This window comes from Mus pahari, chromosome 13, assembly GCF_900095145.1.
Source record: "Mus pahari chromosome 13, PAHARI_EIJ_v1.1, whole genome shotgun sequence".
Taxonomy (NCBI): domain Eukaryota; kingdom Metazoa; phylum Chordata; class Mammalia; order Rodentia; family Muridae; genus Mus; species Mus pahari.
The window spans coordinates 25,787,721-25,804,138 of record NC_034602.1 but is presented as its reverse complement, the minus strand read 5'-3'; the positions used below and the strand labels follow the sequence as shown (position 1 = coordinate 25,804,138).

The 16,418-nt window shown below is 45.1% G+C and overlaps 1 non-coding gene across 1 annotated transcript; it reads right to left on the bottom strand.

The window, feature by feature from the left end:
* Positions 1–7,038: 7,038 nt before the first annotated feature.
* LOC115065339 lies at positions 7,039–7,170 on the bottom strand. The gene has a single exon (XR_003845115.1). It is a non-coding gene; the product is annotated as a U8 small nucleolar RNA (small nucleolar RNA).
* Positions 7,171–16,418: the final 9,248 nt, after the last annotated feature.

The window sequence follows — 16,418 nt, the reverse complement described above, 5'->3', positions numbered from 1 at the left end:
CTCCTCCTCCTCCTCCTCCTCCTCTTCTTCTTCCTCTCTCTCTCTCTCTCTCTCTCTCTCTCTCTCTCTCTCTCTCTCTCTCTCTCTCTTGGTTTTTTGAGACAGGGTTTTTCTGTGTGTCATCCTGACTGTTCTGGAACTCACTCTGTAGACCAGGCTGGCCTTGAACTCAGAAATCCACCTGCCTCTGCTTCCCAAGTACTAGGATTATAGGCATGCACCACCACTCCCCGGCCTGGGAAAGTCTCTGGGAAAGTGTACTGTCCTTGCTTTTTTGGCTTCTGTAGTTCTGCTTCTGGCTGACTGTTCTTAGCTGAAGTGTGTCAATCCAGGTCATGGTTTTTGTGCTTATGAGCTCAGTGCTACACTGGGATCCAGAACACCCAGTATGGTAGCTGGCTCACTTCTATTGTCTCACACCCATGTCTGGTGAGTACCCCACACCAGTACATCCTTCAGCCTTAGTCAGAGAAGCTTTATCTTGCAGCGGGCAGTGGTTAAAGTGGGAACTTCTGGTATATCCCCCCAGCCCCCATTAAACTGGAGTAATAGATAGTTGTGAGTCACCACATGGGTGCCAGAAATTGAACCTAGGTTCTCTGGAAGAGCAGCCAGTGCTCTTAGCCACTGAGCCATTTCTCCAGTCCCAATCAGCTTGAATTTTATCCTCCTCTATCACTGTGTTGTGCAGACTGAAGGAAAGAATTTAACATTTTGTGTGTGTGTGTGTGTGTGTGTGCATGTGCGTGTGTGTGTGTGTGTGTGTGTGTGTGTATGTATGTGTGTGTGTGCTCTCATACCCACACATTTGACATTATAGATGGAACCCAGGGTCTATCACATGCTATGTAAACAACCTTCCATGTTCTTGCAGGGCATAGCGGTGTGTGCCTTTAATACCAGCACTTAGGAGTCAGAGGCAACCAGAGCTCTGTGAATAGGAGGCCAGCCTGGTCTACAGCATGAGTTCTAGGACAGCCAGGGCTATATAGTGAGATCTTGTCTTGAAGGTAAATTCACCTTGTCTTTTGTTGGAAAATGGGTTATTATGGTCTTACCTGGGAAGCAACAATTAGATTCCTGAAATCTTAACACTGAGGAAATAACATTGTTTCCTGTTCCTGTTATTAAAAACTTCACCAGGAATTGGAACTGTGAAATTTGGAATCACTTCAGCTTCAAAAATTTATCAGGTAGTGCTGGACAAATAATTCAGTGATTAAGTGTGCTTCTTGCTCTTGCGGAGGATCAGGGTAAGATTCCTAGCACCCACATCGGGTGACTCAAAACTACCTGCAACTCCAGCTCCAAGGAATCAGATATCTCTTTTAGATTCAGATGGCTCTGCCCTCACACATACATGCACATACACACAATAAAAATAAAATAACTCTTAAGATGCAGTTAGATGGACAGGTAGATCAATGTCTGCTTCCTCACACTAAGGCTTTAACTGGTGTGATAAAAGGATTCTCCAACTTGTCTCAGCTGGAGCCATCTTTGGTTTAGCCTAAAATGAGCCCCACTTCCCTTTTCTACTCCCACCATGGAAAGTCCCAAGGGAAAATACCCAACCCTATTCTAGGAACTCAGAGTCAAAATGTCCCAGCTAACTGCATGTTGTTGGCTTCTGTTAAACTGCTTGCTTGCTTTACTCCCCTCTCCAACTGCCAACAAGGATGTGTTTTTTTTTTCTGTTTTTTTTTTTCCTTTAAAATCTCCCTGTAAAATGTATTTGAGACTGCTTTGTGAGAAGTGTTTCTCTCCAGGTTGTCACTGGTAGCTTAATACAGACTCTGAACTCAGACTTTGGTCATGGTGAATAGTATTCAAGTCTCTACCCCTAAACATTTGGAGGTACCACTGAGATTTTTTCAAGACTCTCTCTGGTTTAACCAATCCCCAGGTTTCAGCACAGGCCAGCCTCAGAGCTCAGTGGTGGTGGTGTGGACAACTTCCTTCTAAGGAGTGTGCAACCTGAGATGGCCTAGGGCTCCAAGAAGTGAGTTTTTAAAAGAATGCCTCTGAACCCTCTGTAAATTAGAGTGGCCCTCTTTTGTTGTTGAATAGATATCTGCAGGCACATAAATAGCCTGAGCATTATGACTGGAGGTCACAGGAAATCCCGGCCACCATGATTAGTTCCCTTACATAGATGTTTGGCTAGCTCTCCTACAACACCCTCCTCATGGCTCAGGCCTTGTTCTCTTTTTTCTTTTTTTTTAAAGATTTATTTATTTATTATATGTAAGTACACTGTAGCTGTCTTCAGACACTCCAGAAGAGGGCGCCGGATCTATTTACGGATGATTGTTTGTTTGATTGATTGATTGATTAGAAAGAGACTCACTACATGGTGAATTTAGGCTTCTTAGGAGCAGGGGTATCAGCCTCTGAAGGACTGAACCCCAGACAGCTTGCTTGAAGCTCTTTATATTGTTATACAAAAGGAACTTTTAGCAAGTCAGTTTCTGAATATCAAAACTTCTTAGCTGACCTCAGGGCTATCTTGAAAGATCCATCACCTAAACAGCCCTCAGCCATGGGAGACTTCCTGGTATGCCAGGTCTGTTTCCGGATCAAGATATAAAAAGGCTCTGAGAATCCTTCCAAGGAGCAGCCCCATAAAATCTCAGATAACAGTCTTTGACAAAAGGCTACTTCAAGGCTTAAGCACCATCACTCCAGATTCCTGCCAGGTACAACAGCTGGGCTAAAATTCTGCAACATAACCTAGCTTTGTTTTTTGAGTGCACACATCCAGAGGGAAGTTACAGCAGGCAACTTACTAGGATCAGGTTGCCCCAAGGATTTAAAAGCTTTCCAATCCTGTTTGATGAGGCACTAAGTCTTGACCTCCTGCCCTTCCATTAAAGGTCTCCTGGGACTATAGTCTTACAATATGTAGATGACCTCCTTCTAGCCTCTACAACCAAAATAGATTATAAATGGGCCTCTGCGGGATTGCTGCAAGAGTTACAGGCCTTGGGCTGCAGAGTGTTGGCTAAGAAAGCCCAACCTTGTACATCAGAGGCTACTTATCTTGGCTATCAGCTGAGAGGAGGCAAAAGGAGCCTGTCTCAGAGCAGGATTACTGCCATCCTTCAGATCCCCACTCCAGCCTAGGAGACAGGAGTGAGAGTTGTTAGGTACAGCTAGATACTGCTGCCTCTGGATCCAGGGTTTGTGGAAATAGCAAGGCCTCTGTACACTTCCACAAAGGGGGGCACTGAGCCCCTAATCTGGACTGAGACTGAACAACAGGCACTTGAGGCTTTAACAACAGGCCTGACTTCTGCTCCAGCCCCACCACTTCCAGGCATCTCAAAACCTTTCGTCTGTTTGTCTGTGAAACAAAAGGCATTGCAAAGGGGGTTTTATCCCAAACTCCTGGGCCATGAAAATACCCTATGTCATACCTGTCCTAGTGATTTGACCCTGTAGGCAGAGAGTGGTCTAAAAACTGTGGTGGCTACTGCTATTCTAGTGAATGAAGCAGGCAAGTTACTCTGGGTCAGGATCTCATGTGAGCCTTCCTCCAAGGAACATCAGAATTCTGGCTAACACTCATGTGACCCAGTACTGGGCCCTACTCCTGGATCACTCTCAAGTCCCATTTGAGGAACCCACCACGATCAACCCTGTTGCCTTCTTGCTGAGGATGGCCTGCAGATGCTTATCCATGAGCCGTGTAGTCAAAGCTGCCAAGCTCTGCTGCTTGCTGGGGCTGGAACATGGCCACCTTGTTCAATAACATTTGTACCAGCTTTCAGTTGTTGATGGTGGCCTTCACTGCTTAAGTTTTTTTTTTTAATTCCTTTCTACAAGTTGGAAGCTTTAGCAGGATGAAGTCTTGCCCCACTTAAAGCATTCAACTGCTTTCTTAATCCAAACTCCCAAAGTCCACATTCTGCTCACAAGCAGCATGGTCAGGCCTATCTTGCTTCCTAGTACTAACTCTCTGTTTTCCTCAGTGCTCTATGAATAAACACCATGACCAAGGCAACTCTTACAAGAGAAAGCATCTAATTGGGGCTTGTTTACAGTTTCAACGGTTTATTATCATCATGGTGGGTGTTAGCATTTCCTCTAGGCTCCGCCCAACAGTTACCTAGCAACAGCCAGGTATAAGCCTGGCTTCCTATAAAAGGACTGTTTTTCTTCTCTCTCTCTCTCTCTCTCTCTCTCTCTCTCTCTCTCTCTCTCTCTCTCTCCTCTCTCTCCTCTCTCTCCTCTCTCTCCTCTCTCTCCTGGCTGGCCTCTTCCCTTCTTTCTCTCCCCTTCCTTTTTCTGTCCTTCCTGGTTCTTTTCCTTCTCTGCCTCTACTCCCTTCCCCTCACCCCTCCCACCATATTACTAAACATATCAGTATTAGTCCCCACATCTGGGGCAACTAGTTAAGTCCTTGCTGAGTGCTCTCAGGACTGTCACCCTACACCCCCACTCCTCAGCCTCCTCCCATTCTCCATGTGGGGTTCCTAAGGTAGTTCAGAGCCCACTGCAACCTTATTATTTAGTCTCCTGCCCCACACAATTCAGAGTATATTTTTCCTTTGGAACTCTGAGAATGAACTAGAAAAAGGATTTCCGAATAAAATACAGGATGTCCAGTTACATTTCAGTTTGACAAAAAACATCAGTTAAACATCACGGACAAGCTGGGCGTGGTGGCGCATGCTATTAATCCCAGCACTTGGGAGGCAGAGCCAGGCGGATTTCTGAGTTTGAGGCCAGCCTGGTCTACAAAGTGAGTTCCAGGACAGCCAGGGCTAAACAGAGAAACCCTGTCTCGAAAAACCAAAAAAAACAAAAAAACAAAAAAACAAAAACAAAACAAAACAAAAAAAACAAAAAAACAAAAAACAAAAAACAAAAACAAACAAAAAACCAAAAAAACCATCACGGACAAACTTATACTAAAAGATTATTTATCAATGTTAATATAAAATGCAAAGTTAATTCAGTAAGTTTTATTTTAATTTTTTTAAAGAGATGTGTCTCACTCTACTATCTAGTCTGGTCTTGAACATTCAAGTGATCCCCCTGCCTCAGCCTCTGGAATAGTTGTGGTGTTTGCTTTTCTGAGTCTGGAGATTTTGTTGAGGAAAAATGCCCACAACCTCAACAGCAGAGTCAGGCAGATACTAAGAGTGCGGGTGACATTGTGAGTCCCTATACTAACATCAGGCCACCAGGTGGCAGCCAAACTCTGGTTTCAGAGGGCTGGCTCCCAGTGCCTGAGGCAATGAAGACTTGGACAAAGGCCTTTTTCTTTTTCTTATTCTCTCAACTTCCCCCAAGTCCACACCTATCCATTCACCTTCAGTCTCTTTGACAGCATGAAATTAACCCGCTTTTGTCTAGCCACACTCCAGCTAGAAGTTCAGAAATTGTTCCTCACCTCCAAACAGTAGACATAATTTTCAAAACACAACAGCCTCCAGGAGGTTAGCTCCTCAGATTTCTACATAAGTAAACTCTGCACACATCAGTGTACAAGGCTGATTCAAGCACAGCCACATGCCCACGATCCAAGTACTTGAAAGATAAACACTGGAGAGTCAGGAGTTCAAGGCCAGCCTCAATCACATAACAAGGTGAAGGCAACCAGGCTACAGGAGACCCTGCTTCAAAACAGACAAGCACAAACATAGGCACAGACACAGACAGACAGATAGACAGGCAAGCAGGCAGGTATGCACACATGCACATTCTACATGCTCAAGCATGAGTGTATGCATATTCACGCGCATGCGAGAGCACACACACACACACACACACACACACAAAGAGCTGTGCTGTTTGATACCCTTTAGTGAACACTTGAGATGTAAATCCAAATTGAACAGTACAGTCTGAAATGAAGACAGGATTTGTTAGTTTTGGTGTCAGGGTCTCACATAGCCCCGGCTGCCCTCACACTCAGTATGTAGCTGAGAACGACCCTGCCTCTGCTTCCTGAGTGCCGGAAGCACAGGTATTCAGCACTGAGCCAGGCTGCTCACAGGATCTTTAAAGGCAGCACGAAGAGGCATGTGAAGTGCCCTGCTCATCATTTCAAAATGTTAATGACATGTCAGGATAATGTTTTGTGGAATGGATTATATAAAATAGATTACTAAATTTAATTCCTGTTGCTCCTTTTACATTTTTGAACTATAGCAAGAATAATTTAAGTTACCTCTGCAGTTTGCATTAGCATTCTCTTGCTCAGGACTGGTGTGAGCACAGTCTTATTATTTTTGAGGTAGGGGGTCTTCTGTAGCCCAGGCTAGCCTTATTATTTTTGAGGTAGGGGTCTTCTGTAGCCCAGGCTGGCCTGATCCTCCTACCTGCACGTCCTAGGACCATGCATGGCTTAGTTCATCTATTAAGTAGGCCCTTGGAGACAAGAATTCATTAGACGACGGTCACACCATTTCCAAATCACAGTCGCCAGGAATGCCGAGGTCCTGCTGCACACACCCCTCTGCCCTTGAGACGTTGGGTATACAGGACTGCTAGCATTTAGTCAAACTAAGGCCAAATTCACCAGCCTCACCTTCTGTGAGTCCTGATTCACTTTTGGTGCTTCCCACACACCCTGCCCTTTCCCTCCTACTGGATGGAGCCAGCTCTGAACATTTTCCCTGCATGTGTGCCTGTGCCCTAGGTGCAGACTTGGTGCTTGAAGAGGTCAGAAGAGGGTGCTGGATGCGCTGGAACTGGACTTATGGGTGATTGTGAGACACAATGTAGGTGCTGAGAATTGAACCTGGGTCCTCTGCAAGAGGAACAAGTACTCTTTTTTTTTTTAAGATTTATTTATTTATTATATGTAATTACACTGTAGCTGTCTTCAGACACTCCAGAAGAGGCCGTCAGATCTCGTTACGGATGGTTGTGAGCCACCATATGGTTGCTGGGATTTTGAACTTAGGACCTTTGGAATAGCAGTCGAGTGTTCTTACCCGCTGAGCCATCTCACCAGCCCGGAACAAGCACTCTTAACTACAGAGCCATCTCTCCAGCCCTGTAAATAAATGTGCTCACCAGAGACACAGAAAGAACAAGGAAGATGCTGTGAGTCCTGGCTACACAGAGATGCTGATCACATGCCATGTGAACTCCAATCATTTTTTTATCTGCATTCTGTAAGGAGGGATGGGTGAGGATTCACCTAGCTGAGGATCATAGAGCTTCTTAAAGACTTCATACATGCTGGGGAGGGTTGCCAGATGTACCAGTAAAACCCACAGGAAACCAGTTAAGTTGTCATTTTTTGGTGACTTTGAACTCCTGAGTATTCGTTCTCTACCTCCCATGTGCTGGGGTTGCAGGCATGTGCCACTACAGCTCCCAGATGACTATAATTTAAAATAACAAAAAAATATTTTTAAGAATTAAAAAAAAATTTAATTCTGTTATGCATGTGTGTTTGTGTAAGGATACACACATGTGGGTGCAGGTGCCACTGAAGGCCACAAGGGGGCATCAGATCCCCAGGAGTGGGAGTTTTGGGCAGTGGTGGGTCCTGGATGCTGGAAATTGAACCTGGGCCCTCTGCAAGAGCAATAAGAGTTCTTAACTGCTGATCCATCTCAAAGCCAAGCTGTCTGAGTGTGATCTCTAGAATGCACACGGTAGGAGAGAGCAGACTTCCCAAGTTGTCCTCTCACCTCTGTCTATGCACCGTGGCACACATGGGAACACACACACACACACCCTAAATAAATGCACGTATTTTAAAAAACATTAATTGCAATGTTCGAAACATATATTTATATTGAAATCATTCATTTTTCCAGGTAATTAAAATGCAATCAGGAGTTTCTACTTCATCTCTTCCCCTGTCAAGGGTGCATGGTGGGACTGTAGACATCAGTGCTATCTAACTAGGAAGTCTGCAAATCTTATACTCAGTGTTATTCTGTCCCATACCTGGGGCCTTTTGTGGCTCACTCTTTGTTGAGCCCTTGCCTCCCCTTGGATCCTATAGTCACCAGCCTATGGCGCTGCTGGGAGATGAAGGAAGCTTTGGGGCCTAGCAGAAGGAAACTGGTTAACTGCTCTTGAAGGCACATTGGACTTGTGACCTCTCTTTTCTCCCTGGCTCTGAGGGAGCATTATATAACACTGTTCCATCTGTGAGAACACTGTTGGACACAGCTTCTGAGGAGACATGAACAAATGTGCACTCTCCCCAGACAGGAAACTGATGACAGACCAAAATACAGATACCTCCAAAGTTCAACTCATTGAATCATTAAGCCTTACTGAAGTTACAGGAACATGGGTGAGAGTTAGTTACAGGAACAGAAATAACTTAAAGCTGCATGGTCAAAGCCCAGATCCCTGCACATGACACCCCCAACACTAGAAACCTGGAACACACAGCAAACCTGAAAGCTGCTCGGCAGGATGGGGAGTGACCTTTCCAGGTAATTCAGATAGTCTGAGCCTCTGTCGGGCACCTGGGCTGGCCTCTGATACTCCTAGGCAGTTCCAGTGGTCTGAGAGTACTTTAGGCAGTCTAGTCTGCCTAGGTGCATCTCTCAGCAATCTTTACTGCTTATATATACTTGTGGTGGGGGTGGGGGTAGCAGCCTAGTGAATCTGGTCAGTTTCGGGGACTTCCTGAAGCCATTGAATGGTTTATTTTCTGATCTTAGAGAACTTTCCTTAGTGACTATTTTACCTGCCCTTAAAGTAACTTTCTGTTTTATTTCCCCCTTAACATCTTGTGTTTGAACAAGCTTCGCTCCAAGTCTCAGAGGAAGCTTGGAGACTTCCTCCATCACATGCTCACAATATGATGTGCTGTTTCCACCACAGGCTCAAAGTAGCAGTGCCAACAGACTGAGACCAGGAGCCAAAATAAAGTTTCCCTCCTGTTAAGTGTCTAAAGCATTTTGTCAGTAGCAAGAAGTTGATAGCACAGGGACACATATGCAAGCATTTCAACACTGGAATATATCATAGGCATTTAGTTAAGGCACAGGAGTGGGACTGAGAATCAGGGCTTCATTAGAGTCCTTTAGCAGGCAGGCACCTTCTGGGGAAGTGGAGAGAGCTCACATTGTACAGCTCTGAGAACTGGGCATCCAGTCAGGCCCACACTTCCTTGCTCCTGCCCTCAAGTCTCCAGCTTAAATGAAGATCTTTTTTTTTTTTTTTTTTTTTTTGAGACAGGGTTTCTCTGTGTAGCCCTGGAACTCACTCTGTAGACCAGGCTGGCCTCGAACTCAGAAATCCACCTGCCTCTGCCTCTCAAGTGCTGGGATTAAAGGTATGTGCCCCCACTGCCCGGCTAAACAAAGATCTTATTTGCCAAATGCTCCATGATACCTAGTGAGCTTTACTTCCACCCACATCCATCCGCGACTCTTAGGTACTGTTATTATCTCGGTGTTATTAATAGGGACAGGAAGACTTAGGGGAAAAAAATCTGAATTCAGGTCAGCAAGAGAGGTCAGCAGATAAAGGCAGATAAGCCTGACATCCTGAGTTTGATCCCAGAATCCACAGGCTCTCTCAGGTTGTTCTCTGAACGACACGTGTGTGTCATGGCGTGGTTATGTGCTTCCACCTATACACATACACATTCCAAATAAATAAAAAAATACTTTAAGTTCAAACTCAAATTAAGCCCAGCTTGGGCTTATTTTAGCCTGTTATACTTTGTCCCTACATCCTAGATGACCTGAACCAGCAGGCTATTCTTCAGTGACCCGGTCCTTAGCAGAAGGACCAGGGATAAGGAAATAAAGATGAGTTGGTACCAGGGGTCTTATATAAGCTGATAGCTTATGCCAAGCACATTTATTAAGAAGTACAACATTAGATATATGGTTTGCTGGAGAGCATGAGATAGAGTCAGTAGGAAGCCATCAAACAGTAGCATAACGCTAGCAGGAGGTTAAGCAACCAATGTTGCACAAAGAGAACACAGGATATCTCAAGTGTGTCACAGACCACACACTTAGCAACCCTGGAACTGATAGTCACAGACCTTTGAAAGGGGAAAAGCTGAGTTGCCAGAATCCTGAAACCACAGCTCTCAAAAGGCCCTGGCCCCAGGATTGCAAATTGTGTTCCTGGTTTCAGACCAGGGACTATTCCCTTCTTCACATGTCAGGGCCTGAGGGAAAGTCTGGCTCCTAAGATACCCTAAGGGTTGGAGGGTTGGGTGTGTGCGTGGGTGGGTCGGGTGTGATATCTGTGGGTGCATGCGCATCTGCACGGATGCGGAGGCCAGTGGTAGATGCTGGGTGTCTTACTGCTCTCCACCTTTTATCCTCCTAAAGTTCTTTACCTGAAGTGTATGAGTGTTTTGTTTGCAGGGATTGTAAGTGCATAGCGGATGCTTTCGGTGCTTTCAGTGCCTAGAAGAGGGCACCCGGTCCCTTGGGACTGGAATTACAGATGGTTGAGAGGCACGATGTGGGATAGGAGTGAGCTGGGAGTTGAACCCGGGTCCTCTGCAAGAGCAGCAAGTGGTCTTAACCGCTGAGCCGTCTCTCTCCAGACCCTCTACTTCTGTACTATGAGACGAGGTCTTTCATTGACCTGGAAGCTCACGGATTGGGCTAGGTTGGCGGACACAGGGGCCTCTGCCTCCTACTCTCACCCCAGTCCTGGGCTTTACTGTCATGTGCTGCTATGCTTAGCTTTTTACATGCGTTCTGGGGACCCAAACTCAGGTCCTCATGCTTGTGTGGAAGGAGCTTTACTGACTGAGCCATCTCCCCAGCTCTGATGTTCCAGGAGTTTCTAGGTAGAAAAATCAATCTAGAAACATGACAGGTTTACTTCTTCCGTTCCAAAATTTACATTAACACATTTTTTTTCTTACATCCTAACATTGGCTGAGTTTCTGCATTACTATTGGCACCCATGATATGTTCTTATTTTATTTTATTTTATTTTATTTTACTATTGTTGTTGTTATTTACTTACTTATAAGTGTATATGTGTATGGGTGTTTTATTGTCATGTATGTCTGTGTACCACTCGCATGCCAGGTACCCACTGGAACTAGAAGCAGGCATTGGATTTCCTGGGACTGGAGTTACAGAGTAGTGAGCCACCATGTGGGTGCTGGGAATCAACCCCCATACTCTGGAAGAGTCAAGTGCCCTCTCCTCTCCTCTCCTCTCCTCTCCTCTCCTCTCCTCTCCTCTCTCCTCCCTTCTTTCATTTCTTTTTTGAGACAGGGTTTCTCCGTGTAGCCCTGGCTGTCCTGGAACTAGCTGTGTAAAGAGGGTTGTTCTCAAACTCACAAATCAGCCTGCCTCTGCCTCCAGAGTGCTCAGCTCAGACAGTGCTCTTAGTCACAGAGCTGTCTCTCCAATCCTGTGTTCCTCATTTCAATAGATGGTTTCTGTGATCATAATTTATTTCTCTGTTTTGAAAAATCTTTCTCTCCCTTCAGCCTGGAGCTCAGAGGAGGACAGAAGCTCCGTCCCAGCATCGGTAGTCATAGTTCTTCTTACACGTAATGTATAAGACCTCGCCGGGCGGTGGTGGCGCACGCCTTTAATCCCAGCACTCGGGAAACAGAGGCAGGCGGATTTCTGAGTTCGAGGCCAGCCTGGTCTACAGAGTGAGTTCCAGGACAGCCAGGGCTATACAGAGAAACCCTGTCTTGAAAAACAAACAAACAAAAAAAACCAAAACCAAAAAAACAACAAAAAAAAGCAGGTTTGCATTGCCAGCTTCAGCATGTTACTCCTTTTTTCTTTGCTGGATATTATTATTTCTTAAATGTCATGACAATTTGTATGCTGTGAAGGACCATGACATATTTGGGTATATAAAATTACACCCAGAAGAATTTCCTGAAAAAGAGAAGAAAACTTACGGTGAAATTCTTGAGGCATTCCATCCAGGGCACTGAAGTCTTCAAAAGGCTTGCGGCTGCTCACCACAACCGGAATATTTTCTGAATTTTATGGGATATCTTTCTGTGACCGTTGAAATTTAGGTTAATATGTTAATACCTATAATTAAAATAGTTATTATGAAAAAAAAATCCCTTAGCTGGGAGTGGTGGTGTACACCTTTATTTGCAACACTCAGGAGGCAGAGGCAGGCACATCTCTGAGTTCGAGGCCAGCCTCATCTACTGAGTTCAAGAACAGCCAGGGCTACACAAAGAAATCCAGTCACATAAAACAAAAATAAATAAATAAATCTCTATATATGTATGTATAAACATTTTAAAAAATCATCCCATTTTGTGTTTCACAACAAATATAGGTTTGTGGAGGGAATGAGAGGCATTTGGATTTACACACACACACACACACACACACACACACACACACACACACACACAGAGTCAGTAGCAAAGTGTTTGCCTAAAATTCATGAGTCTATATTCAATCCCTAGCTTCACCTCTAGCCCCTATTCCCATGTGTGTGTGTGTGTGTGTGTGTGTGTGTGTGTGTGTGTAGCATTTGTGTGTACGCATGCATGTGCACAAGTGTGTTAGCTTCTGAAGTTCAGGAATTCAAGAGTATCTTAGTTGAGTGGTTTTGACTCAAGGCTCCTGAGATTTCAGAGGTAATGCTAGCTATATTCCTCCAAAGATTTCAGATATACAAAGGGCCAGTGGGCTCTGGCAATATGCTCAGCTTCATAAACCCTCAGGGAAGTGCAAGACAGTGAGATGCTGCAGTAGGGCAATTACAGAGACCAACAGTAACTAGTGCTGGCAGGAAGTCAGAAATCTCTTATGCTGCTGGTGAGACCATAAAACCATAGAGCCGTTCTGGAGTCCCTTAAAATGTCAGCAAGTTCACTTGTAGGTGTGTCTTAGAGTTTTATTGCTATGAACAGACACCATGACCAAGACAACTCTTAATTAGGGCTAGCTTACAGATTCAGAGGTTCAATCTATTATCATCAAGGCAGGAGCATGGCAGCATCCAGGCAGGCATGGTGCAGGAGGAGCTGAGAGTTCTACATCTTCATCTGAAGGCTGCTTCCAGGCAGCTAGAATGAGGGTCTTATAGCACACACCCACAGTGACACTCCTACTCCAGCAGGGTCACACCTTCTAACCATGCCATTCCCTGGGCCGGGCATATACAAACCATCACAAGGTGTATACCCAAGAGAAAGAAACAAACTATGTAAAATTTTGCACATGACCATTCATGGTATCAATACTCATAATAACCCCAAAGTGGAAATAACTCAGATGTCCATCAGCTGATAAACAAAATGTGGTAAATTCATTAAATGGGATATTATCTAGTTAGTAAAAGACATGAAGTGGGGCTTCAAGGATGGTTTAGCAGTTAAGAGCACTGACTGATCTTCTAGAGGCCCCAGGTTTGATTCTCAGCACTTCCATGGCAGCTCACAACCATCTATAAGTCCAATTTCAGGGGAACTGATGCCCTATTATGGCCTCTGAGGAAACCATGTACATGTGCTGCACAGACATACATGCATGCAAAACATCCATACATAACTATAAATATAACTTAAAATTTAAAGGCATGCTGGGCAGTGGTGGCACATGCCTTTAATCCCAGCACTTGGGAGGCAGAGGCAGGTGGATCTCTGAGTTCGAGGCCATCCTGGTCTACAGAGTGAGTTCCAGGACAGCCAGGGCTACACAGAGAAACCCTGTCTCGAAAAAAACAAATAATGATGATGATGATGATGATGATGATGATAATTTAAAGGCTTGAAGTACTTTTGCATGCTACAACATAGACAAATTTCAAAAACATACATGTGAAAGAACCCTGTCATAAAATACCACATCATATGCTTCAATACACAGCCATTCTCCACACTGAATAACACAGGCAGCCTACACGGCTCCTGGTAGTCTTGGAAGATTAGAATGGAGGACCTAGAGAGCTGGCTTGCTGGTTAAGAGCTCTTGTTGCTGGAACACCTGAGCTCAATTCCCAGCATGTCCACTAGTTGCAATTGCCCTTATGTCCAGCTCTGTGGGGTCCAACGCCCTCTTCTTAATTCCAAGGGCAACTACACTCTTGTGCTCAACCTTACCCCCATAAACATAATTAAAAGGAAAACCAAAACCATTTATTAAAAGGCTCAGATTGCTGGAACATTCCAACTGCCTAGGGATTTTTGTACGCACAGTTCAGCACAATGCATGACTCATGTTTTGTGGTGACAGTGGTACAAACAGCCACCGCACCATAAGTTATGAAAGTGTAACACATGCAATTATGCATAGTAAATAGCACCAGAGAGTTAATGACACATGGCTGCATCATTGGCTTATACATTTATTGTACTATTTTATAGTTATTCTGGCGTATACTCCTTCTACTTACAGAAAATATTACTATAAAAGCAGTGTGCCTTGTTGTAGGACTAGCAGCCTCATATTCATCTGCTCCCTGCATGCACCCAGAAGTCACACCAAGAGGCTGACTCAACTCTCTCAGTTTGTGTAAGCACACTTTATAATGTTTGCAAAGTGACAAAGCCATCTAACCAGGGATTTACCAGAGCATACCCTAGTGGTTAATACAGCGTGACTGTATGTGAACGCATATAATAGACAACTCCATGGAGATGTAAAGTCAATTCATAGTCACTGTGTGCTAGAAGGAGTCTGAATAACTATTAGAAAGTACAGGAATTTTCTTGGGGAATTTGAAAACATTCTGAAATTAATGGCGACAGTCACACAGCTATGAACACTATAAACCTTATTTTATTTATTTTTTTATTCTTTATTTTGTTTTGTTTTCTGAGTCAGAGTCTCACTATACAGGCTGACTTTCAAATTCATAATCCTCCTGTCTTAGCCTCTGGAGTGCCAGGATTACCAGCCTGTGCCATCCACCACACCTTAACTAGTCATTGTATACTTTAAGTTGATGGACTTTATGGTATTTCAATTCATGTGCACATGTGCATACACACACACACACACACACACACACACAGAGAGAGAGAGAGAGGAGAGAGAGAGAGAGAGAGAGAGAGGACTATATCCCTGTGAAAACTGAACTGCTCACAGACTGACAATGCCAAGTCACTCCTGCTCATCCCCAACACAAGAGCCTTTTCATAGAGCCGCCTCAGGGACCAGTGACAGGCTCTGCTTCCTTTCCGGAGGGAGTGATTCTAGAGAAAGAGTAAGGAGGACGGCAGAACCTTTTAGGAACTGGAAGTTATGTCACTTCAGCACAGTTAACTTGTCGGAGCAAGTCACTAAATACAGCTTTTACCCTAGTGAGGGGTTGAAGGGAGCAGCATCAAAGAATACATGTGCATGTTTTAGAACCATCATAGCTTCTAATGTTGTGCTGTAAGATGGTTTCTATAATCTCTTACTTCCCCCCAACTTTGATTTCTTTCTGAGACAGGGTCTCATACAGTGCAGGTAGAGCTTGAATTTGCTACGTAGCTGAGCAGAGTGAGCTCCTGGTTCTCCTGCCCCTACCTCCAAAGAGCTGGAATTACAGGCATGTGTGACCTTGGTAGCCTAGCTTCTCATAACAAAGGGCAGCATCAGATCTAAGGTGCGTCGTCCCACTTGCTCGACTATCTCATTGGGTCTCATTCTTTATTTCCTCACACTTGGAGCTGGGCACAGTTGTGGTCGGAAAGTGCAAGGAACTGAATCCCACCCGGAGATGTTGCAGGCTTGTTCTGTACCCAGCATTCCCTTCTCTGTAGCCTGAGGTCTCCTGGGAAGAGTGTCCTTTAGACCTCTGTCCCTCTCACTGGTCCCTTCTGGTCACTGTGAGAGAGCAGTCCCTTCAGGATCTGCAGCAGAGACCACTGTCTCCTTGGGGAGCCTCCAGCTATTGACAGAACTGGGACACTGGGGCTGGGCTGACTGGGTCCAAGTGGGGCTCTGCCACAGGAAGTCTTCACAGCAGCGCCTCTTGGCTGGCTCAGACCTGCTGCTCTTGGTGGAGTCCTCTTTATCTCCTTTTCCATAGATGTCAGAGCTGAACCATGGCCTGGAGGAGTTCCCTGCCCATTTCTACAGCCTTGCCTTTTATCCTTTTCCAAGTATTTCCACAAACAAATCTCCTCTACTTCTAACTTGGTCTTGGCAGCAGCTTTCTGGAGGAGCCACTAGGCTCCAGCCCCTCTTCCACTTCCAGCCTCCATTCTCCCAGGGCTATGTTCCCTCCCTGTCCCTCTCTCCCTGAGCTCGCTCGTTCTGTTCTTCCCCTCCCCAACTCTCAGAAGCACACTCTCTCCAGGGTCTCATCCAGTGCCTGGCACACAGTAAATGCAATGACTTTTTGTTTCTGAGTGAATTGCATGCTCTGAAGCTGGGCACAGCCCGTCCCATTCTTCAAGCACAGAGCACATGGCGCCCTTCTGGGTAAAGCTGGGGGTGCCAGCTCTGAAGGCCAGAGGGAGACACCATTCAGGCTAAATCAGAGGAAGGCTCTGAGGTGGGGAGACTGGGTTT